The sequence below is a fragment of the Puntigrus tetrazona genome, chromosome 19 (assembly GCF_018831695.1).
Source record: "Puntigrus tetrazona isolate hp1 chromosome 19, ASM1883169v1, whole genome shotgun sequence".
NCBI classification, from domain to species: Eukaryota; Metazoa; Chordata; class Actinopteri; order Cypriniformes; family Cyprinidae; genus Puntigrus; species Puntigrus tetrazona.
In genome coordinates, this window is record NC_056717.1 from 9380330 (window position 1) to 9405185 (window position 24856).

At 39.8% G+C, this 24856-nt stretch overlaps 1 protein-coding gene across 1 annotated transcript in view; it reads right to left on the reverse strand.

Annotated features, from left to right (window-relative positions):
- LOC122323377 (hippocalcin-like protein 1) overlaps positions 1–24856 on the reverse strand; it is a 313600-nt gene that overhangs the window by 259414 nt on the left and 29330 nt on the right. The gene's annotated exons all lie outside the window — the stretch shown is intronic.

A 24856-nucleotide genomic window follows, 5' to 3' on the forward strand; every position in this document is an offset into this window, starting at 1 on the left:
CAGTATAAATGCATATAGAAACATGTTAGGACTACAAAGGAAGGCAGTTAGTCTTTTTACTCACATGCATCTAACGGCAGTATTATGTAGCTTCAGGCAGTGTCCAAAACTTCGCCTCCAATTGACCCAGTGGACTGATGGACTGAATGTTGGGATTTTTCTGCTCTGGCGCTCATGATCTTTATTTTACAAAGAGAAGGCTGAGGATCCGTTCTTGAATTCTGTTCGCTTAATTTTTGTTGTTGTTGTAAATATGTGGTTCGCTTCTTCCAATATTTCGTTATTTATTTTTTGCATTTTATGGTGTTTATTTTACCAAGGGTGATTTTATTACTGTCGAACCGAGACGTGAGACACTTGGTGATGTATTATGCCGTTTGGAGTAAGTTGTTAGTCATTCGAGGCTTTTCAGTGCATTGTGGGATTTTTTTTTTTTTCATCGGGACACATTCCGTTGAAAGGAAGACACCGGTAGCACATATCATTTGAAGCGCTTCATCTGTGTGTGTGCGTTATGCGCAGCGTTTGTATGTGCGCAAGAGTGACGGTCTGCATGTTTTGGTGTATGTATGCGCCTGTGCTGACTTTATAGTATCACTTTGTGTAGTTCAATACGATATCTTTGTATGCAAGTACGTTTTTGAACCCCGATTTGAAGCAGCAAACTCGTGACACCTTTATTCTGCATCATATGGTACTCAAAAACCACAATCTTAGGTTTCCATCAACAACATAGACAGGAATGTACAATGCTATAATTTATAATCATGTCTCACCTTTAGATAAAGAGTTTGAATACCGTAAAGCGATCACTAAGGGCTTATTTCCACTCTTGAATGAACAGGTGTAAGGAGAAGGCCACTGCTTTAGTTTTTCTTTTTCGTTTTTATGCAACGACTGACATTCCATGACCTGAATTGTCCAGGTGCTCCTGCTTTTGTAACATACAGTATTAGCTCGTGAACCCCATACATGCCCACTCTCAAACATGTGTAGCTCTCTCACGTTGCTGGCATCCATGTCGCTCCATATTTGTACCGAGACCATATTTGATGCTGCACCTCTATGGCAACTTTCCTCTATTATGTTGCATGAAAACCTCATGCGAGGACATGATGATTGTCCCCTTTTACTGACGTTGAAAAATATACTTCTGTGTTTAGAATGTCGCCTGAGAGTGATTCTTCTTACACAACACTATCCTGTACATAACATACACTTAATGTGTCACTAACGTATTGATCAATCTTGTCACATGATCACAAAGCGTGCTACATTCAGAGTCGAATTAAGAACGTTTTCAAAACTCCAATACAATTCCTGATTTTGGTTTAAATTCAACTGAATAGAATGCAAGAAACTAAAATAATTAAACGGAAATTGCATTTAAAGAAATTAATGTAATTCAAATATAAATTCTGAAACTGATCTAATTTTAAGGATAGAAAAGCAATGTTGACATTGTTTAATGCTGTACATAGTATTAGTTGTAGTATTATGTTTAGTAATTAATATTTTTTATTAATATTTTCAATTTATCATGTTTTCATTTTAAATTAGTTACATTTTGTCATTTTTATGAACTTACATTTTTTCAATAAACAAAAACGTTAATTGTTTAGTTAATAATAATAGTAATAATAATAGCATGGTAAATAGATATACAATCATATTTAATCAATTAGTTCATACCAAATCAAGGGGGGACAAACACTTAATTTCCCAGAATGCAACAGAGATCGAGAGTGCCTTTTAAATTGAAAATAACTTGATTTAATTTTTTTGTTTAAATATAAATATGATATATGATATAAAGAAATAAAATGCGTATTAAAATATGAAATTCATATGAACTGTTAATATCCCTCATAGCCTGAGGCCAGTTGGCTAGTTTTAGCTGGTCTCCTCTTTAATTAAAGTAGAAAAGCAATGTTGACATCACACTTTTTGAGCGTCAGTTTTTAATACGTAGCCTATATTTAATGTATAAAAATTTGACTTGGTGCCGCGGTCCGGTCGATCATCAGATCCAGATACTGATCTCTCCAGCGCCGCTTGCGCGGCTAAACGGGCGACGCGGAGGGTCGATGGCCGCGCCGACCGGACGCAGCGCAGGCGGTGGCTCGCGAGCCTTCGACGACAGCCGCGTTCGCCTTCTCTGGCACGACGGGTGCAGCGGCCGTCGCTTCCAGGTTTTCATTCGAAACGAAAGACAGTGATGCCGCTTAGAGCATAGTATGATCGCAGTATGAGTCATCAACACAATTCTCTTCACACACACACACACACAGCCACGCCAGGCGCCGCGAGCTCGTCACAATACCTAAAATAAGTTAGCATTTCTCAAGCATTATTAGACGATTACGTTGAAGACTGCGATAGTCCACCTCATTTTCATTAAAGATCGCTCACTAACACATACCGGGCAGTGTTTCCTCATCTGGTAAATGTTGTTTATGAGGCACCAGGCAGCATCGAGGTAGAGATGGAGACCTTAAATGTTTTAATACGAGTAGTCACACCATCTCCACGCACTCATCAAAACAGTGGGACTCACAGACATTTCGCGGGTGCTCCTGGAGAAAGAGCAAATACAGAGCCTTCGCTTATCGCGCATTTACGAGTGCACCGGCATGGGGAGATCTGTGACCAGCATATTAGCCCAGCCCAGAATACTGCATCAACAACCTGATTTAGCTTAATATTACATTCTGTTTTGCATAAAACAACAGGTGCATAAGTTAAATGTTTCATGTGAAACCATAACTGAAGCAGTTCTGTGGAATGTTCATTGCCAACACAACACACAGAGAGGTGAGCAGAATGAGTTAACAATGCATTTTATTATTGTTGTTATTGCAATAATAATAGCTACTAATAAAATAAAAAACATTACCAGAATTATAAATGTCACAGTTCAGGACGCAGTTAACAGGAGCAACAATAATTGCTGCATTTTGGTTCACGTTAAAGATGAACAAATGCAATAACAGATGTAGCCATATTATTGCCGGTAATGTTAATGTAATGCACTAAATAATGTACTAATGTTAATTACATACTTTATTGTAAAGCGCGCATTCCATCTATTGCATTGTTTATTGTACGCTTATTTACTTTTTTAAAAATAAAGATTTGACAAAAACAGTTTTAAATATTTAAAACATTTGGACACAGTTAATATACCCTTTTTTTTTTGTCACATAGTACAGCTTGCGCACTAGCAGTCATTTACAAACACAATGCAAAAGTAGCTGAATAAAAATACTCGAAACAGTGTTATTTACATATTTCATACCAGTTTATTCTACCAACACGGTGTTACCGAGATAAAATAAATCATTTGCCGATCATACGATTCGTTTCAATTAAATAATAGCAAGGCATGTAGTTAAAATATTTGAATATACGCATTACTATAATGTCATGCGTAAACTTTTGTTTATGAATAGCTCATTAAGTGCACTTAATGTAGTAGAGAAACATTATGAACAAAACATCGATCTACAGTTTTTGAAAAGCTAAATAAATATAGACATATAGCAAAATGTTATTTATAATGCTACATCTGTTGCACGCAGAATGCGATGAAATCGCTGCATCAAAGATCCAGTTTAACACCGATAGCTCTGGCAATTCTGTCAAAGTAAATAAGCCATTAAAAGCATATTATGTTTTGATAGAAAGCAAATATATCGTGTCTGTAACGGCAGAGTTAAAGTTTCGAAATTTTGAGTCATTCTAGTAGAATATAGATTCGGTCAGGGTATAAATATATTATTTTTTGACAAGAATGCAAATAATGTGTGAGAACAGGTGGCCTGCATTTAGTAGCTTGAAAAAAATATTCCATGATGAAATTATCCTATAGTGCTTCTCGAGGTTCGTTGTTTATTATATTGCATAAAATTACTTTAAACCTTCATTAAATATGTGTTTAATATCATGTTTTTTAGTCACTATCACAAATTCAGCATTTGAATCTTCCGCCACACACTATAAGTCACTCCACTGTATTATTCGGGACTTCCAAATTCAATTGGCTGCCAGCATCTTCACACCGGGACTACTGCACAAGAGGTTACACTCGCATTCAACATAATATTCACTCGATTACACAGTTGTATTTCATCAAACACACTTGCTTTCTCTTCAGGCAATCGCGTTATTGTTCAGTTATTTATCACCGCTAGCTTTGCTTTACTTAAGCCAATAGTTGTTTCTCGTATACTGAAGATTAAGGCCAAGAGTCAACAATACTAAGTGTGTCGATGGCAAACCATGTAAAAAGAGAATTGCACGCACCACCCGCAGATTCGGTGTCTTCGATGGCTCGCGTTTTGGATTGCACTTCAGCGAGAGTGATGTCTCTGAATTACGCTGAGAGTTTTCCTAGGTAGAAGGCAGTTATTCAAGAGGATATCTGCTGAGATCCGAGTGACCTTGACACAAGATCAGTAAAGGTTGCAGAAAAACTTGATGCAGCTGGCTGAAGAGCACTAAAATATAAAGACGCATCGCCTGAGCCAGACTTTATGGGTCACATCAATGATGTTTTTGAACTTTTGGGAGGAGAGCTATGGTTTTGTACCAGTTAAGGGGAATATGCACGGGATAGATGTTTCGGCAGAACAGTGTGGTTTAATTTGAGAGTTGTAATATATAACATGCACATACAGTTTATCTGATCTGGCAAAAGGTGTCTGGCACAAGGTAAATTGTAAGGTTCGTCACACACTGGCACACAGTTTGCGTATTGCGTGAGTCTGTGATTAGCTTACGCTCCAGATATTTTCCAGACATTATTCCTGATTTATTTAAAACGTCATTAGTACTGCTAATATGGAGTTACAAACATGGCGTTAAGGTCATCACTATCGGCAAATACACGTTATATTCATGAGCTCACCGTTAAATCTCTGACTGTCATGAGTCAGATCGTCGCCGATTGTCTTGAGTCAGGCAGTCGCAGTTCACACATGGAGTCAAGTCGATAATTTCAGCCGGGATCATCTGTCTTCCTCACAGCCAGCTGATCATTCAGCAAACACGCGTCGTTGTGCCGACGCCGCCGACGCCCGAGCTTGGTCACTTGGCTCGTTGCATCTGAGTTCGTTTCACGGCAGCCCAGCGTGGAGAACTACTCATTGCAGCTGGTGATCTTCAAATCAGCACCGTCTTTGAAGCTTAAACAAATTTCTTCTATGCTTCCTTGTGTTGGTTGCCAGTTGCTGTTTACACCACGATTCTTTGTATGCCACAATAAGATGGCAGCGATGCTGCAGAATTTCCAGGTAGTGGCGCATAGCAGCTGTCGTCGAGTGGTGCATGCTACCTGGTATAGAGTGCCACTTCAGTTTCAGGCGGTGGCATCCAGCATCACTATCTTCAGTTCAACATGATACTGAATCTTTCCATGCATTCTGATGACACACTGTAGTCCTCCAGAGTCAGTGGTGCTTATCATCAGCTCTCCCTGTAACGGCCATGGAGGTGACTTTGAATTCATCACCGTTTGGTCGGCTATGGAGTGCCATTTGTGAATCTTCTAGTCTGAACTGTTCAAGAGCAAGTTCAGAACTGCGGTTTGCTTGAATCGACTTCGAGCGCCAGTACATTATAACTGCTTTCCTGATGCCATTAATAACCATTCGCTAGGAAGCGAAGTCTATCAGTTAAAGCCTTCGATGCCTTGTTATGCACACAGCTTGTCTCACACCCAAACTTAAATTGTCTAATACGAGTCCAGGCACCATTGTACATATGTTATTCATTTGTCAGTAGCAAAGAAACCAATACGAGTCATTCGTTTCTCAAATTTCATTGATGGACGCCTGCCTCTGTCTCTTCTCCACTCAGCCTGCTCGCTCGCCTGGAGAAGTACTGAAAGCCTTTCTCGTGCGGGGGCTTCCAGCAGCTTCATCGACATCGCCAAGTATTGCCTGGGCCATATCACGTTTAGCGACAGCTACTTACAGAGTCATCGTTATTTCCCCAGTTTAGTCCAAGTTCACTCGTCTGTGCACCTTCGTTTTCATCTGCCTGATTTTGGTTTGTCTTCTTTTCAATTCGTTACTTCGGGACGCTGCCTGCTCCTCGTGATGTCGTGCCTGTCATCTCTCTTGTCTCGCTGTCGGTCGAAGACCACGCTTGCCCTGATTTGCGCCTCGTGATACCTGCCTCTCTGAGCAGCCTGTTTGATGTTGTTTGACCATACCTGAGGTGCCACAACACAGCACGCAAATCTGCATAGCGTTCACATGCACGCTTCCCGTTAGCAGTCACAATATTGCATTGTTGTTAATACTTTATCGTGACGATAATACATTAGCTTAGCTGAATCCGCTTTTTAATGCTTCAAACACTGATCGCAGTTAATAGAGCCTTTTGTTGGTTGCTTGGTTGGGTTAATAGCCTTACTGCAGACCCTTTGCCAAAGATCCCCGCACAATAATTTATAGGTGCAATTACGTTGAACTAAGAAATCATTTGAAAATGTAAGCTTTCATCAGTTGATACACTGCTTTCTTCTCTGTTTTCTGTTAGTGTTCGTGTGGGGTCAGCGACAGTCACGCGGTTAGTGACTCCTGCCATCATTGCAGTCGCAGGTCGAGCATTTACCATGAATTGATAGCTTACTATGACTTGACGAGCGCAGTCATTTTCAGAATAGCTACAGAGCTCGACATGAACAGCATCAGGTCTACAATAAAAGTAAGAGTTGAAGCACAAGAGTTAATCAACCGCGCAAAGGGGACTAACTTCTTCAGCTTCTTCGTATCACAGGACTTCAGCCAGAAGGTGAACATGTTATTTCTCGACACAGCATCAACGATATGGCTCGCACATTAGTTCGAGCACGAGAAAGAGAGCAGGTGCGTTAATGAGTGCAGAAAGAAGAGAAGAGAAAACGCACAGAGAGAACCGACAGGTCCATTAAACACATAAATATGACAGCACTACGTGTTTGCTCTTTCGATTTCGGAGAAACATTTTGAAAGCCTCAGGTAGTTTATCGTTATAGATGAAATTTGCATTTGGTCAGCACCCAGCTTTTTATTCGAAGGCAGTGTCTAGTTATTAGAACACACCGAAAAAATATGCCGGCTGGTCTTCTCTTTGTTATGATTGCAAATATTTAGGTACAAACACAAGAATGCTAGTTGGCCAAAACTTGTTTATTTAAATGAAGTAAATTGATTGCAACCAATTAGCTTAAAAATAGTAAATTCAATTAATATTTTTTTGCGCATGATGTTCTAAGAAAAGGTGAATATATATTTTTATATGAACATTACTTTTTAGAATAAATGTGCAGAACATTTGCCTTTAAATTCCTTTCATATAATACTTGTCCAGAAATAGCTTATATTCATATTGTTGAAAGTTATACGAAAGCCATTACATTTAAAAATAATAACTGGTTAAACAACAGCAGCACAATATAGTAGTTGTATTATTTTCTGCCATTTACAATTGTTATATAATAATAATATTTATTATCAAGTTGTTTATAAAATATGACTCCGGACAAGTCAAAGGCTTAAGTTCATTCGTTAAGATTACAAGAGACATTGTGTTTATATAAATTGTAAATTACAGTTAATAAATACCATTTTACGCCATTAGCACATTTAAATTTTTCCAGTTTTTGACAGAACAATCAATATACACGACACACTTATAGATAAATAAACAGCACATTATTTCTGATTGATTTCTGTCTCAAAATATTTGTGAAAAAATATATACAAATAGTTATTGTTTCAAATTACGATTTGCTCTAAAATGTTTCCACGATATAAAAATTGGAATCATTTACAGAACAATGATTACAATATATTTTCCAGTAATATATATTTCACAAATTATGTTAATGTGTTGATGAACTAGAGGCATTTCATGCAAAGAAATAGTTGTTCAACATATTAAAAATAATAAGAAAAAGAAAAACTAAAAGCAAATAGCAAACATTTGTACTTGAACACATTTTTTGGCTTAATTGTGCAGCACTCACATTTTCTCCATGTGCAAAATGAGTTAGAGCCAAAAAGGCTAATTTTTATAAGTAGGTTCTCAAACAGTTGTTTCAGAGGCTTTGTAGTATTCAACTCTCAAAGAGTTCTCTGCCGATCAGTTAACGTTCATTTTCGTTACGAACATCGCGTCACATTTCGCTGCCAGGCAATGATCGCCGAGATGCATGCGCCATTGCTCGTTCGCCAAGGAGAACCAGCAAGACCAATACGGGACGACCAAAAGCGCCACAGGAGCACCACGCCTCTACTAACACCACATAAAGACCATCCAACGCCTTCCCAGACGTCACAACACACCCTCGTGAGAGGAGCAGCCGATGGCATAATAAAGGGAGCCGTGCCGATAACGTCTGATAGTTTCATAGCCTTCAAACACGCTTGGAGAAGACAAGGGTCGGGTATTTTGACAGGGTGTTGTGCCGACAATGTTACAGACAGGCTTGTTGCCGCGTTTCGAAAGCGTGAGCGAAAGATATAGAGCAGAGCACGACAGCAAAACACAGCTGCCTCGCCGATTCATTTCAGATCAGGTTTGGGCCAGCAATACCAGCCATCATCACACACTCTTCGGCACAAGAACTCACAGATAACGGTTAAACACTTTGGGGAAAGGAAGAGTTTGAAATAGCAGCGACGAGCAGAAGCCGCATCACATTTACGCCGTTTGTGTGCGTTACAGTATCTTCAATCACACGCTTATGACATACGCATCAGGTGTAGTTTAAGAGACAATGCAAATTGAGATCATGGCTTCTGTCAGTATTATAACAGGCCCGGTCTCAACACACGGCGCATGTATTTATTATGGTTGTCTACGCAGTGGCTCACCTGAATTTCATTTGAATACCTCTGAAGCTCGCTTGTCGCCAGTCACGCAGCACCTTCGATTACAGCTCGAGAAGTAGAGCTGCGCTTCCCCAGCCTTCACGACCAGTATCACACGCAGTAAGTTTGTGTGCAGACTGAATGTGCCTTCGGATAGCCCTCAGGCCGGGCTAGCCGGGTGAGTTCATTTAACAATAATATTCGCTACCGATTGACACCTTGTGCAATCATACTGCACAGATAATACCATGTAGATTCAAAGAGGACACAGACGCGTCAAAGTGGAAGAGAAAAATTCTTCTTTGGGAGAAGATTAACATGAACCGTATACCGTATGCGGTCAGAATTGCTATACCAACAGCGATAAAAGAATTTATGAACATCGCTGTTATCAATCCTTTCATCGAATTGAACTTCAATTCAGAATTAAATATTTTCAAATGCCCTTTCTTTACAAATATCTCGAAGTATATAGCACTGCAATATGAACACAAAGAAAGTTGAAGCCCAGCCATAAAAATTTTGTTTCACAGAAACAAGAGGAAACAAAGGCCGCCTCAATCATTCAATAGAAAAAGCAAATTATGTTTTCGATAGCAGAAGATAATGTCAGAAAGCGGCTTTAAGAAAGAGTTAGAAAGGCGAAAATTTCATTTCAATATCGCGCAATAATTTGCTTTAATTTCAACAACGAAATGTTACAAATTGCTCGAAGAAGATGCGTTCGTCGATCAACGCGCCGCGAGAAGGAGAAGCCTGACAGCCAAAGACTTCAGCGACCACAGCCGAGAACGCAGAAAACAGTTGACTGTAAAATGCAGTAATAATAATTACGTAAATTGCGTCAAACATGTTGTTTGGAGAGGGTTTAAAACACGCTTATTCAAACAACTCAGTACTTAGGACTGACTCTGAAATAAAACGCTAGTTTTTTAGCAAAGCAAATATCACAACGAATAGTTAGAATGTAAAATACCTCAGGTACAATGACAGTATACCGTTGTATTACTGATGTTGTGGGCCCGTATTTACTGAGTCTCGCTTCATAGACATTACGGCAGCTTTGACTTCAAACACCACCACACTAATACCGACGATTTAGTAAATCTTGTATCGCCTGATCAACATAATCCAGACACAACCTCAAAAACAATATGACAGTCAATGAGTTACTCACCCCAGATCGTCCCGATCATGAATGAGGTGAACTGAAGAGAGAAACATCAACGCTGAAACCCAATGGCTCCGACTACCGCTGATGAATGGTTTTCGATCTGGCGTCGTACTTTCAAATATTGCGCCGTGTTCAATACAGTTGTTGGCAAATGCAGGCTCTCGAGCACATGATAGCTACTTCAACTCCCCGTTCATAAAACAGAACGAGAAAGATGCACAGCTTACAAGATCTTCATATTTCGTTCCGTGTCGCAGAGCAGCCCTCGTGTTATGGTACGCATCACGCCGTTATCAACGTATTAAATGCATCGATCGAAGGACTAATATTTCTTTCTAGAAAATGACTTCGAAAATCGTTCGGCGCGGATGGAGAGTGAGCACAGTACCCAAAACGTTATCGATATTCATCATGAGCTCACAGAACAGCACAGTTCATACTTCGTTCGAAAATCCACAGCAAATATCTGGGATAAATTTCACATATCGATTTGCGAGATCAGTATGACAGCATTTTAGCCTTTGACTAAATAACAAGCACTGCAGTTCAAGTTGCACTGAGATCAGACTGCAATTGTTTCTGGCCTTGATCATACAACACTTCATTCTAAATAAAGCTTTACATCTTGTAAGGGTGTTCCAGTTCGCAGAGGAGGTGCAGCCTAATAAAGCCTGAGATGGTCAGCAGACTATGACACATATCTCCCTGACAGACCCAGATTACCTGTAGGCCAGAAGTTGCTGATGACTGATCCCACGCCTGTGCTGGCACACCATATCAGCCTAGATGTGCACAGGCTGGAGATCGTGAACACAAAGATGCTTGTTGGCCAGGTCTTCTGGCACTGTCTGCTTTCATTCGGTACAATAAAAGGAGAAGCATCTGACTCCTCCAGAAAGACATCAGACTTACCAACTGTCAGGCCTGTACATTATACTCGTTACTGCAGCAGTGTATATCATTTATTAGACAGATGAAATGTTTAGAATAAACAAAAATGAAATAATACAAGACAGAGTAATGTAGCAACAGTTACACTTATTATAATTCAGATTATTACCATAGAGTTAATTTATTTGCGATAAAGGGTTTAGCAGGTCTGCTTAGAGCAAACAAAAATCAGTGCCTTGTTAAAGATTTGTTATAATAAAATCGTTAATAAATTACTTCAAGAAAAGATTGGCTTGAAGTGTAATGTTTTCATTCGCATGTTGCATAGTAAAAATATATGAGGAAGATCTTGTTTGTCTAAGTCATGATTAATGCTTTTGTGTTTCAACCTTCATTCGATCGGTTATAGACGCACATCGCAATAAATGACATAGCACATAACAACGATTTGCGTCGCTCTGTGTCCTGCGTAAAGCAATCACGATGCACAACATCTCTGTTGCATGAAAACGAAAAACATAAGCAACTGCGCCAGAATAGTATCCGAGAAATTCGACAAATGCCTGAAACTGACAAAAGCGAACGGCAAATTTCCTTTGATTCTCTGATGAATTCACTTCAATATTTCGCAAGATTTCAAAATATACATCGCTGTTAAAGACAGTAACGGAGCAATTTCGGGCATTCGTTTCGCACTAGGTATTTCCAAAACGCCGCGGGCGAGAGGTCAATTGCCGACTTCCATATGTTATCCAGTAATATTGCGGCATCCCAGACAATGTGAGCCCCGGCCAGCTAACGAGCGTCTTCGTAAGACGCATTGGGAGGGCCGGGACATAACCCAGTGTGACCGACGTTTCAGCCGCACACCAATTTAGCAGCTGACAGGCGCGGGATAATCCGCGTATGAGCTATTAGCGGCAACATACATCGAAGCTCGCGTAGCCAAAGCCGTGCACCATTTTCGCGTCGCGACACGCAGCGGCGAGACGTTAATCTGCTTTTTAAAAAATTCAGCAGCATTTTGCGCTGCGCTGCGCATTTTCGCGTCGTCTCCGTAAAAGCCGTCTCAAAGTCGCTGCTCAGTGCGTGAAAATAGCGTGAAGACGCGCATACGCAGCCGCACAGCAGCGTGCTCGCTGGGGCCATGCGAGCCCGACAAAATAGTCGACGCGCGTTGCCGTTATTCGAGCGCGGTTATTGGCGTACCGTAGCCGAGTTGTTTGCAGGTCAACATTTCAGCGTACCGCGCGACTGGCCGGTAGTGACAGCTTGAGCCAGCCTCGTCTCGCAGATTTCGACGATGACAGTAGCCTTCGTTATACCTAACGGGCCGTTATCACCGACCAGGTATAATAGCTGTGCGAGCGTAAACAGCTCATACTGTTTGTGATTTTACTTTCTCGAGCACGGTAGCCGTTTGGGAAGTGAAGGAACAGAAAAGAGCAAATATATGCAATGACAAAAAGTCAGTTCAATAATAATAATAATACATTATTGCTGTCCGCCCCAAATATGCAATGACTATTCGCGACAAAGATACGCATTTCTTGAAGAATGTCATGCTTCACTTCCCTTACCAAACCAGTCAGGCTTTAAACGAAGAGGCACACAAAGAACAAAGGTATACATTTCTTTTTGTGATGTATCTCGTTATGACCAAAGTTGATAAGTTACCATTATTTTGTAGTTAATTCAGCTATTTAGTGAATTACGTGGTTGTAAAGTGACCGTTACAGGTGAGCACAACACACAAAGCTTCAAAGTTAGCTCCGAATCAAATTAGCACAGGATTACTTATTAATGAGAGCAGATGTTTGAAGATCTCAAAATGGCGCTAAAAACAATACATAAGCATAAACATGTTACTTTATATTACTAGTTTTATGTTTCTGTATTGTTTTTTAATGCCATTTGGGATGCTTCAAGGCATTGTAATGTTTTTTCCTACGCAGCAACAATCCTGTGCCTTTGGTTTTATCTAGATTTGCTGCTTTAATAATGTTGTGCTTCTTACCTCATAGCCGGTTAAAATCTTTTTTAAGCCACATGAGAAAAAATTCTTGCCTGTCTCCTCATGCTTTGGAACAACATACAGAAAAATGTGAAACGAACTTGTGAAAAGCTGCCAGAACTTGGGATACATCACAAAAGTCTATGCACCCATTTGATTATACTTTAATGGCATTTTCTTTCTAACAGTCTGGATATCTCGAGGCTGGCTAGTTTGGTAAAAGTATATGAGACCTTCTAAAATGACTTTATGTCCTACTTGAAGAAATAAATCATATTTGGAACGAGGGACAGCTAATAAATGACATGTAATAGTATTGATAGCTAGTTATTGAACTGATTTGCAGCATTTCACATTGCACTCATCATTTTTTATATTTTCTGGTTCCTTCACTTCCCAAACCAGTTATTTTGCAAATGCCGCCATTCCTTCCGAAATGCAAATCAGTAGTATGAGGTAATCCCCGCTACAACACGCTCGCAGCATTTGTTGTCCTACCTGAGATCTGAGGTGACAACCGCCCGTTGGGAGCGGTTCGGCGCGTGAGCCACAGCAGGAAGGCACCACTGTCGCATGGTCGAGGAGTCACCTGCAGGGACAAGGGGGCCGCCAAAACATCACAATAAACTAGCCACAGCCAGTCAGCACTTAGTCACGCCAGAGTAACGATACAAACAACTCGGCTACGGTCTGCCTTAATAACCGCCTCGAATAACAGCTAACGCGCGTCTGTAATCGCGACTTTGCTTGCCAGGCTCGCGCCAACTGTTAGTTCACAATGCGCTGCTGCGCAACTGCATGCAAGAATGCTTTATCTTCGCCTTGTTTTCACACTTGCAGCTGAACCAGCATTTGGGATGGCTTTACTTTGGAGACGACGCGGAAAGTCACGCAGCGCAACAAAAAGTCACTGGCTTTAGTTTTAAAAGCAGACAACGTCTCGCCGCCGCATGTCACTTGTTGCGACCGCGGGCGCAGATGCCTTCATAGTAGCACAGCCGATGCACGGGAGCGCTAGAGTAACTGCATTGCCGCCAGTGCAAAGCCGGCATGCCCTACGCGCAGTTATCCGCCCACTCTCCCTGCGCGCTACCGTCAACCGCTGCTGGAGTTGGAGATGGTGCGGCTGGAGCGCGGTCGGTGCACACCCTGGGTTGCAGATCTCTGCCTCCCGTGCGCTCATCACCTTATGCGCTTCAACTAGCTACGAAGGTGATCCGAGGAGGTCATTTGTCCCCGGATACTGCGCAGCATAATATTACTGGATATAAGCCAATAACACCTCACCCAAAGCGATGTCCTGGACGGTATGAATGTTAGAAGACGCTTCCACTCGTTACTGTCTTTAATGGCAAAAACATTTCAAAGTTTGCGAAATATTGGGGAGAAATAGAAATAGGAAATTTGCGTTCACTTTGTCAGTCGTTTACATTTGCCGATCTTCTCGGACTGCTATTCTGTACGACACTATGTTTTCTGCTTTTTTTTCATACAATGTATTTACAATGCAATGGTAATGGTTGCTTGCATCGTAGTTTTAAAAGAGCGGCCCACTAATAAATCAAGTTGTTATAATAATACTATATCATTTAATGCAGTGCAGTCCTACCTCTACAACCAATCCGAGGTTTCAGATAGAGGTTTGAAGCACAAAAACACACACCTATGACTTAGACTAAACAAAAGTCTTCCTCCATATATTTTACTATACAACATGGAAGATAAAACATTACACTCAAGCCAATGCTTTTTCTTAAAATGAAGAATTTATTACTTGATTTGTAATCATTAATAAAATGTTTAAACAAAACAGTTTTGTTTCACTTAAAGCATCCTGTCTTATAAAAACACTTTACATACACAAATAGAATGCAACACCTTTCTATAGTTATATTATAGTAATAATCATATAAGAAAAACAACAACTAACACATTACTCTGTCTTGGGTATTATTTGTTTATGTTTTATTCTAAATATCACAACTTGTCTAATAAAAATGACTATATATATACAGTAACAGGTTATAATGAAAAGGCCCTGGTTTGAGACCCATTTCTGACCAGTTCTTGGTCGTCCGACATGTCTTCTTTCCTGGAGGGTCAGGCTACTATTTCTCCTTTTTATTGTCTAATGAGAAACGGATGGTGCGTAGAGATCTGCCAACAGAGAAACCCATCTTACGAAAGATTCATGGTGATCAACAGCTGGTACATCCTTGTTGCTGTGTCTCATTAAGGCTGATATGAGCAGCTCACACAGACGTAAAGGATAATCCATCCAGCAACCTGGCCTGCAAAGACAATCTAGATTATATCCAGGAGACACACATATAGTCTGCTGACCATCCTCCCCTCAGACTTTATTAGAGTCACATATCTCTTGAATCAATTTCTCCCTTCCTCAAATTGAATATTGTTTGAGATGAATGTTTATCAAAGGATCCAAAGACCAAACCATTCTGGGTCCTGGATCAAAAACTCAATTTGTGACTGCAATGCTTTGTTATTTAGTCTAAAACAAAAATGCGCTATACCAGTCTCACAAATCGGTGTAAATGGCAGAAGTACATCCTAAGATATTTACTGCAATGCCAGACAAGTATAAAAGACTAGACTGTACTGTTCTGTGTAAACTCATGATGAATATCAGTGGCAGTTTTGGAATTATGTTATACTCATTAAAAGGATTAAATAACTAATAATAGTAATCATTTCAGTTTTCAGAAAAGTCATTTTCTAATAAAAATAGAGATATTTCGATCTGATGCATTTAATATTGTCGTGTGTTGGCAAGTGATGCAGTACCACGTCTAACACAGAGAGGGGCTACACTTACGACATATGATAAATACAAAGGATCTGTAACTGTGCATCTTCTCGTTCTGTTTTATGCGACAGGGGTTGAGGTGGCATCGTGGCACGTTTTCCTAAACCTGTGTGATTTACAGTTTAACAGCTCTGTTAATTTTGAGCGCTTGTGAGTTTAGAGAACGCCTGACACCAGATCAGAAACTATCTATGCAGCATTAGTCCAGAATGATTAGATTTGCAGCTTGTTGGTGTTTCTCCTCAGTTCACTCTCTATTCATGATCCCCATAGGGTTCAGGCTCCAAGGACGGGAAGGTTGGCTTTGTGTGCTCAGTGACCCATCGCTGTGTTGTTTTTTGAGGTTTGTGTCTGGATTATTGATCCAAACATTACAAGATTTCCCTCACTAGAGTCAGTCAGTTATTGAATTGGTGAATTGGGTGTTTGAGAATCAGCTGCTATGTGTCTAAACAAGAAGCCCAGGACCCCAGTAGAAATACAGGCCCACAACATCAGTAATACAGCAGTATATGCCATTGTACATGTATTTTGATCCTGTGTTCTGGAGTAATGTTGAGTATTTGCAAGCGTGCCAATCGCTGTTTCATCTAGAAGTTAACCATCTGAAGTAACTAAATATGCTGAGTTTGTTTTTGAAGGCGTGAGAATGCAAACCTCTCAAACACATAGTTTGACACCTGGTGGTGTATACGTTTTTTCTGAATCTCCTAGGTCAACTATTTTCACAATTCCTCTAAAGGTCCTGGAGAGTCTTGGCAACTCAGGCTCTCCTTCTCACTGTGCATTAGTCGACAGACACATGTCCTTTCTCCAGGCAGATTTGTAACATTCTTCCAAGTGATTGGAAATTGTAAAATTATTGCCCGATGGTGGAAATGGGGAATTTCTACTGCTCTAGCTCTTTTCTTAAAGCCACTTCTAATCTAGAAGCTTAATTATCTTCTGCTTCAAGCATCAGAAATACATAATTTGCTTTTCTGATGAATGATTAAGGAATTTGGCCTTGCTTTCCTCTTATTTATATTTCTGTGAAACGGAAAGACATGGCTGAATAACTTCTGTGTTCATAATTACCCTGCATATATCAGAGATATTTCTTATACATAAAAGGGCATTTGAGAAAAAATACATTTAATTATAATGAGATTGAAAGTTCAATGAATCTGATGAAAAGGATTAATGCTGCGGTTTTATGTTCATAGAATTCTTTTATCATATTTAAAGGTACCAACAATTTGACCACATACAGTATACAGTTCATACATTGTCTTCCCTAAAGAAGGTTTTTCTCTTCCTTTGTTGCGTCTGTGTCCCTCTTGTGGAGAGAATTACATAATTTATTATCCTGTGCAAATTATGAGTTGCATTACACATCCCAAATCCAGTTGCTTGAATATTATTGTTTAAAATGATGAACTCACCAGCCCTAAAGCCTGCCCAGCCTCTGAGGGAATATCCGCACATTCCTTCAGTCTGCACACAAACACACGTGTGGATACTGGGTCAGGGGACAAGAGGCAGCTCCTCGCTTCTCGAATATAATCAGAAGTGCCATGACTCCAAAACTGTGAGGATTTAAACGAAACTGGAATCATTGTCTAAATGGGGAATTCAGGCAGCTACTGCATGAGATAACCATAATAAATCTTTATGCGCTCGTAAAAAGGAGGGATGGTACACACTTGTTTGTAATACTGACAGCTTACAATTAATAGCTGCACTAATTTGCATTTGTCTCTTAAATACAGTCATGTCATAAAGCTGCAGGGTTTACAGTCTAGCACAAACAGCAGTAAACGATGATCACTGCAGAGTTTTCCCGCTCGCTGTAGCACTGTCACAAACTTTCTTCCTTTTTCCCAAAAGTCTAACCATTCGTGGAGTTTGATACAAAGGAGTGTACAGAGTGTGTAATGATTAACTGAGGTGACATCTCTCCTGTAGCCCAAACCCTGTCCTATGGATCAGCCTGCCTTGTGTCATATAGAAATGATGTCCACCCACACCGCTCTGCTCTACTTCTAATCTTCTTCAGCTACAGCCCTTTCCAGAGCACAGCAGCAACATCTGTAACATTTGTCAGCACAGCCCTGTCAAAATACGACCTTTGGTCTTCTCCAAGCCAACTCAGTGTTTATGTTGCTGAGAGGCTGTAAATTTATAGACCGGGCTGTAAATTCAGCATGATTTTTGGCTCTCTTTTGCATGCCATCGCCTCTCTCCCTCCATCCTCAGGGGTGTGTTGTGGCAATCTGGAGGAGCAAGGGGCTGATGAAGATGGGTCTTGTATGGTGTTAGTAGGTATGTGAACTTCCACACATGGTCCATGGTGTGGTGCTGAGACACTTCAGCCTCCAGCGGGGACAGGCTATGGAAAGCGCTATCTCGAACGCTATTGCCCTGGCAGCGGGCCTGTTGGGTGAGGTACGACATATTCATGTAAAGTGGGCAATTAGGGGCTGATCAACCAGAGGAATATTTGAAGAGTCTGCAGATGCTAAAGCTCTAAGTGCTGTTTAAATTTCTATAAAATTAGCCTTTTTTTTAAAAATCAGGCTCCTGTGTGTAGTTCACCATTTTACTTTATGGAAAGTGTTGGGTTATTTTCTTGCAATTAAAGTAAAAAATGTGTTCAAATTTTTTAAATGGTAGCTTATTTTTTTGCTTTGAACTTTTCTTTTTCTATTATTTTTAATAATGTGCAAGACAAGCTATTTCTTTTATAGAGTACCTCTTAGTTCATCAACATTAACATGAGCATTTTGTGAAATATGTTACTGGAAATATATGTTAGATATTTGTTCTGTAAGAATTTTGATTTGGTTTTTTATATCATTATATTTTAGAGCAAACTTACTAATTTTGAAATGTATTATTTTGATAATATATTTTTCACTGAAATATTTTGGAAGCAAGATTAATCAGAATAATGTGCTGTTTTGTTTATCTATAGGTGTCATTATTGTATATTGATTATTGTTCGTCCAAAACTGAAGAACCGTGTGCTGGTAAGTAAAAATGAATACAGTAACTGTAATTTACAATTCTAGAAACAAAACTACACAAATTCTCTTAAAATGCTTAGCCAGATGAAGCTAAGAGACCTTTAAACATCAGGTCATATTTTATGATAACTTGATAATAAATATTATTATTATATAAATACCATGTAAATGGCAAAATATTATAATAAGCACTACTATTATTATTATTGCCATGTTGTAGTTATTGCTTTAAATGTAAATGAATTCTTTTCAGCATAACTCAACAATATAGATATAAATATTTCTGGACAAATTATTATATAGAGAATTTAAAGGTAAATGTTCTATACTTGTTCTAAAAATGTTCATATAAAATATATGACTACCTTTCTTATGAATATCATGCACTTAAAGAATATATTAATTGATTTATTATTTTTGCTAAGTGTTTAATCAATTTATTACATTTAAATAAAATGTTTAACTGACTAGCATTCAACATGTTTTTTAATTAAATACCTAAATGTTTATAATCACTTAGTCTTAAAAAGGCAGTATATTTTTTCAGTGTGTTCTAATAGCTTAGACCTGTAGTTTTCCAGATAAAAGCTGGAATTGTATTAAATGCAAATTTCATCCTATATGTTGGTCTACCACGGCCAAGCTCAAATACCTGAGGAAACTTCAAAATGTTTTTCTAAGAATCAAAAGAGAACAAGCCTATGAAAGTGCTGTCACTGATTTATGTGGGCTTGTGCGTTCTGTCAGTTCTCTGTACGTTTTTCTCTCTTGCGCTCTGTCTCAGTGGCACACACCTGCTCTCTCATTCATCAGGCTTGTGTCGGGCTCGCTATCGCTTGATCACTGGCTTGTCAGAGTGCTTGCATGCCTCTTCACAGCTCAGAATTTACAAAATCCCTGTGATACAGAGAAGCCCAGCGACAAACTTTGCCTGGCACTTCTGAGTTTATCTTTCTTTGCTACTGCTAAAACAGCTCTCTTTATTGCAGACCTGGTCACTGTTCATGCCGGCGCTGTAGCTGTCTTCTAGTGGCTACGCTTTCAGTCATTGGCCTCACGGTGTCCTTGGTAAAGACTATCATTCATGCATGCATAAGAGATTACTCATTTACTGGTGCTGGAAGCAGTGATGGCAGGAGTCACCTAACCATTGCCAATGACTGTCCTTTTGACCCCACACGGATTTTCCTTGTGTTACTTCAGAGAGAGAAAGAGTGTATAACTATTGAAAAACTTACATTTCAAAATAAGTTTCTGGTTCAACAGCAATTGCTCGATATAAATTATTTAATGTATGGACTTAACAAGGGCCTCCCAGTAGAACTAATTAACTCAGCCAAGCTATTAACAAAATACAGTAATACCACTAATTAACAAACATTAAAGCAGTTCAGCTAAAGGTAATATCTGTCATATTGTAATTACTACAACAATGCAATGTGTGACTGTAACGGAGCCATTTAGATGTGAGGTATATAATGATCCACGTGCAGGCTTTTAAGGTAAACATAGTCAAACATAGGTATGGTCAACAACAGCAACAGATATATAGAGGGTAAGTCACAGGAGTAAATCCAGGGCAAGCGTGGCCTTCGATCAAACGAAACTAGGGAGCAAAACAAGAGAGATAAACTTTAAACATGGGAGGAATGACGTACAGGGGCAAACAGCGTCCAAATGGTAAGGTGAAAGAGATAAACCAAAATCCAAGGCAAAGATCAGAAAACGGGAACACAGACAAGGTGAACTGACTAAACTAGGGAAATAAACTATTGGCTCTGTAAAGTAGCTGTCTAAACAGTGATATGATGGCAATACTTCATGTGAGTGAGAGAAGTTGGAGGGAGAAATGCTGGAAGCCTCAACAGGAAAGGTTTCCAGATACTTCTCAAACAGGAGCGAAGGTGGAACAGGTGGAGGGACAGAGGGCCAGGTCCATGTGGAATTTGAGAAACAGGTTTATTGCTGGGTTTTGCTGTCAGATGGAAGTGCAATGGAATATTATATGGCATGTCTAATACCTGACTCATGTTAGACACCTAAGAGTTTGATTTCCTACTATAGACAGACAAAGAAAGATATGACAGAACATCCAGAGAGCTAACTGATGGGCTTACAGCCACAACGGGAAAGGATGAGGATTTATTAATGGCATCCAGGGCTAACAGAGTCAGGATGAGGCAGCTTTCTGTACTTGGCCTCTATGGTCGATTCAAAGCAAAACCACGAGTCTGCAGATGTTTCCTGGACAGGACAGGACTAGGATTCACAAATGGCCTCCATAGCCATTACAGCAGGACGTGGGATTCAAAGTCACACTCCATAGCCGCAGGTAAGAATTGAGGCTGATGAGTAAACACACCACACCTCTGGAGTGTCTCTCAGTGGTATCATCAGGTCACAGAGAAAGCTCCAGCATCGTGACAGACTGGAGTAGTGCTGCTGGATGCCACCACCATACAAAGAGCTGAAGTGAGACTTAAGCCGGGAGGTTCTGCAGCATGTACCACCACTCCTAGAAGAACTGCGACAGAAGCACATGCGCCACTACCTCGAGAGGCCCCAGGCATCATTGCATCTGGATCTGGCCAGGCTGCCACTATCCTGAGACTCGGAATCAGTGGAAACAGAGCCCAAACACAACTTAAAGCAACCCCCAAAATGGGAATAATTTGTAGAGAGAAATTTGTTTAGAAGCTGAGAACTCAAGGATTGGAAGTGGTTTGGGGATACCAGTTGCAATTGTTGCACCAAGGTGGATTCTCCACTGCTGATGCCAGTAGGGCTGAATTTGACTGAGATCTGATGCAAACAGATAGGAGTGACCAAACTCAGGACGATCAGCTGAGATATGAGATGACTTGAATGATCAGCTGTGACATAACGATACTGGATGATCACTGAAGAAGAGGAGACTCTGATGATCAGCCGAGCTGTCATAACTGATCCTGACTCATGATGATGAACTGTGATTTCATCCTGACTCCAAGACAATCAATCAACTTTGACTTGATCTGACCCATGACGCCGTTTAACTTGATTGGGCCCAAGTGAATGCAGTAGTGACATGATGGGGGTGTTGTTGTAGCCGCCATAGCCTTTGAGTGTGCCTCCATGGCAAACGGCACTCTGTGATAGGCACCCAGAGTAAATCAGAATAATGTCTCAAGATCTGAATATTAAGCCAATCACAGACCCTCACACAATATACACAAACTGTGTGCCAGTGTGAATGACTTAGACCCTCTGGGTTACCTTGGTAACCAGGACACTTTGCCAGATCATAAACATTGTAATAAAGCACACACAACATATTAGGCTCCTCAAGAACTCTTGGCCAGTTCACAAACATCACCCACTGCATATTCCTACTTACAGACAAAGAGCTACAAACTCTCCCCTCTCCAAAAGTTCAAACATCATTGGTTCTTGACCCATAAGAGGTTCTGAGTCAGAGGAAGACTCAGCTGCCTTTTGGGTATTTTGGTTCCTTCCCAGCCCAGCTTATCCGTAGGGATGACTTCTGCAACCCTTGGCAGTCTTGTCTTTTCATTTAATCAAAGGTCCCTCGATCTCAGCAGATATCCCTCTTAGTTCTTTCACTCTACCTAGGAGAAAACTCTCAATCATCATGATTCAGGACATCTTGGACAACATCACTTTCAAGGCAAGTCCAAAACCTGGGAACCACTGGGAAGATTCTCACCCGAATCCTCACAGATGAGGCAAATGCAAGTTTCTTTCCCAGATAGTTTACCATACCAAGCCTTCTCTTTGTACTTTAATTGTTGCGATGCTTGTGTCTCAATTATACAGGAAATAACTATTGGCTTCAAAGAAGGTCACATATATAAAGTTAGATACTTCAAGTGTAAGTAGAGGAAGTTTAATGCTTAAGTAGAGTGTGTTTGACTGGAGTACAGCTGTGTAATCAGGTGGGAGTGTAATTGAATGCAGGTGTAACCAATCTGTGCAAATGTAGTATGGGAAATGAAGTCCAGTGTGAGGTGCAACAGTAGTGTAGTTTAAGAGTCCAATAGTAAGTGGGTGACTCTGGTAGTGTGAACGGAAGTTCAAAAAATCTGGGATTAGATAGTGACTAAAAATTATGATGTTGTAAACACATATTTAAAATGTATAGTTTAAAAATATAAATTTTTATGCAATATGTAAATAACAGACCTCAGGAAGACATAATTATAGGTTGAATTTATCAAGAATATTTTTTTTTTCAAAGTGGCAAATGCAGGCCTACTTCATATTTCTCCACATTGTTTTTCATCTTACAAAATGAAATATGATATACCCTTTAATTTACAAGGTCTATATTCACTAGGGTGTCAAAGGTCTCCAGGCTTTAATGCACTGCTGGATTTTTGATATGAGAATTTGTTTTCTGCAAATATCAAAACTCAACATACCCTTGAATGGCTTAATTTTACTTTATTGGAATTGCTAGAGCTACTGGTGTTAACTGATCTTTCTGATGCACACCTTCCACTAGATTTCATCACATTCTGCCTATTAACGTAAGATCAAAATGTGTACACATTTGTAGAAATAATATTTTCTTCTGTCATAATCCCTATACGGCTTAAGCTTTTCAAAGGAGCACACGTGGATCTATCACTGTTTGTTCTATAATGTTTCTACCATTAAAAGTGCACTTAGTAATTTTTCCTCGCACAAGTGCTTTATATATGACATTATAAGTAATGCGATGTTCAAAATGTTTTAGCCTCAGCATGCACACTGCTAAGTGTAGTCAATTGGAGCCAAGATCGTGCGATCAGCCAAAATATGATTTGTTTTATCTCAGTAATCCCACCATTATGACATTAGTAGAATAAATTAATTATGGAAATATAAAAACAACTGTTTCAGTGGCACAGATGCTTTCTGCATTGAAGTGAGAATTTCACAGAGTGATATTTAGTGCACAAAAATCTATTACCATGTCTGTAAAAAAAAAAAAAGAATTATATTAATCACATTATTGTCAAATGTTTTAAATATTTAAACTTCATATTAAAATGTAGCTAAAAAGCAAAGTAAAAATCGGCAATACAACACACAGATTAGATGTAGCGCTTTACAATACAGGCAAAATTTAACATTAGTACATTATTTAGTGCATTACACACATTACCAGCATGCAATACATCTGTTATTGCATTTATGTTCATCTTTAGCATTGAAGTAAATAAAAACGCAAATAGCACTGTTAGCCTGTTAACTTACGCCCATGACTGTGATGACATTTTATAATTTAGTAATGTTTTTTATTTTATTAGTAGTATTATTATTACAATAATAATAATAATAAAATGCATTTGTTATCATTTCTGCTCAATTTAATAATGTGTTAGTTTATGTTAACACAATGAACCTTATTCTACAATGAATTTCTGCATTTGTGTTATAGTTTCTGTTATAGTTTGATTTGTTTATAAGCACTCTGTTGTTTGTACAAAAACAAGTGTAATATTAAAGCTAACCATGCTGTTGATGCGAAATTGTTCTGGAACAGACTGTAAATCGTAAAAAGTGCACTGGTCACGATTCCTGCATGCAGTGCACTCAGCAATACGCAATAAACGGTTGGGCCCTTGTATATTTCTTCTTTCTCAGAGCACCACGATAGTCCTGTGGGTCCCACTGATACTGATGAGTGCAGGGAGATGGTGTTCCTGCGTCGCTATTTAAGGTCTCCATCTCCTACCTCGGTCTGCCCTGGTGCTCCAAACAACATTTACTAGATGAGAAAGCACACCGGTATGTGCTGGCTGGATACTCAGTGGAGCCCTGATCTGCACTAATGAGAAATAAGGTGGACTTATCCCGTGAGTCTTCAGCCCGCGGGGTCGTCCTAATAGATGCTTTCGAGAGAGTACTAACCAACACGTGTGGTGACTGAATCATTACACTGTGTGTGTGTGTGTGTGTGAGAGAGGTGTGTTCGGGTGACTCATACTGCAGTCATACTGTAATTTCAAAGCGGTATCACTGTGCTCCGCTGACAGAAACCCTGGGAGCGGCCGAGCCTCAAGATCACCCCCGCCCCGCTGCTGGCGAGAC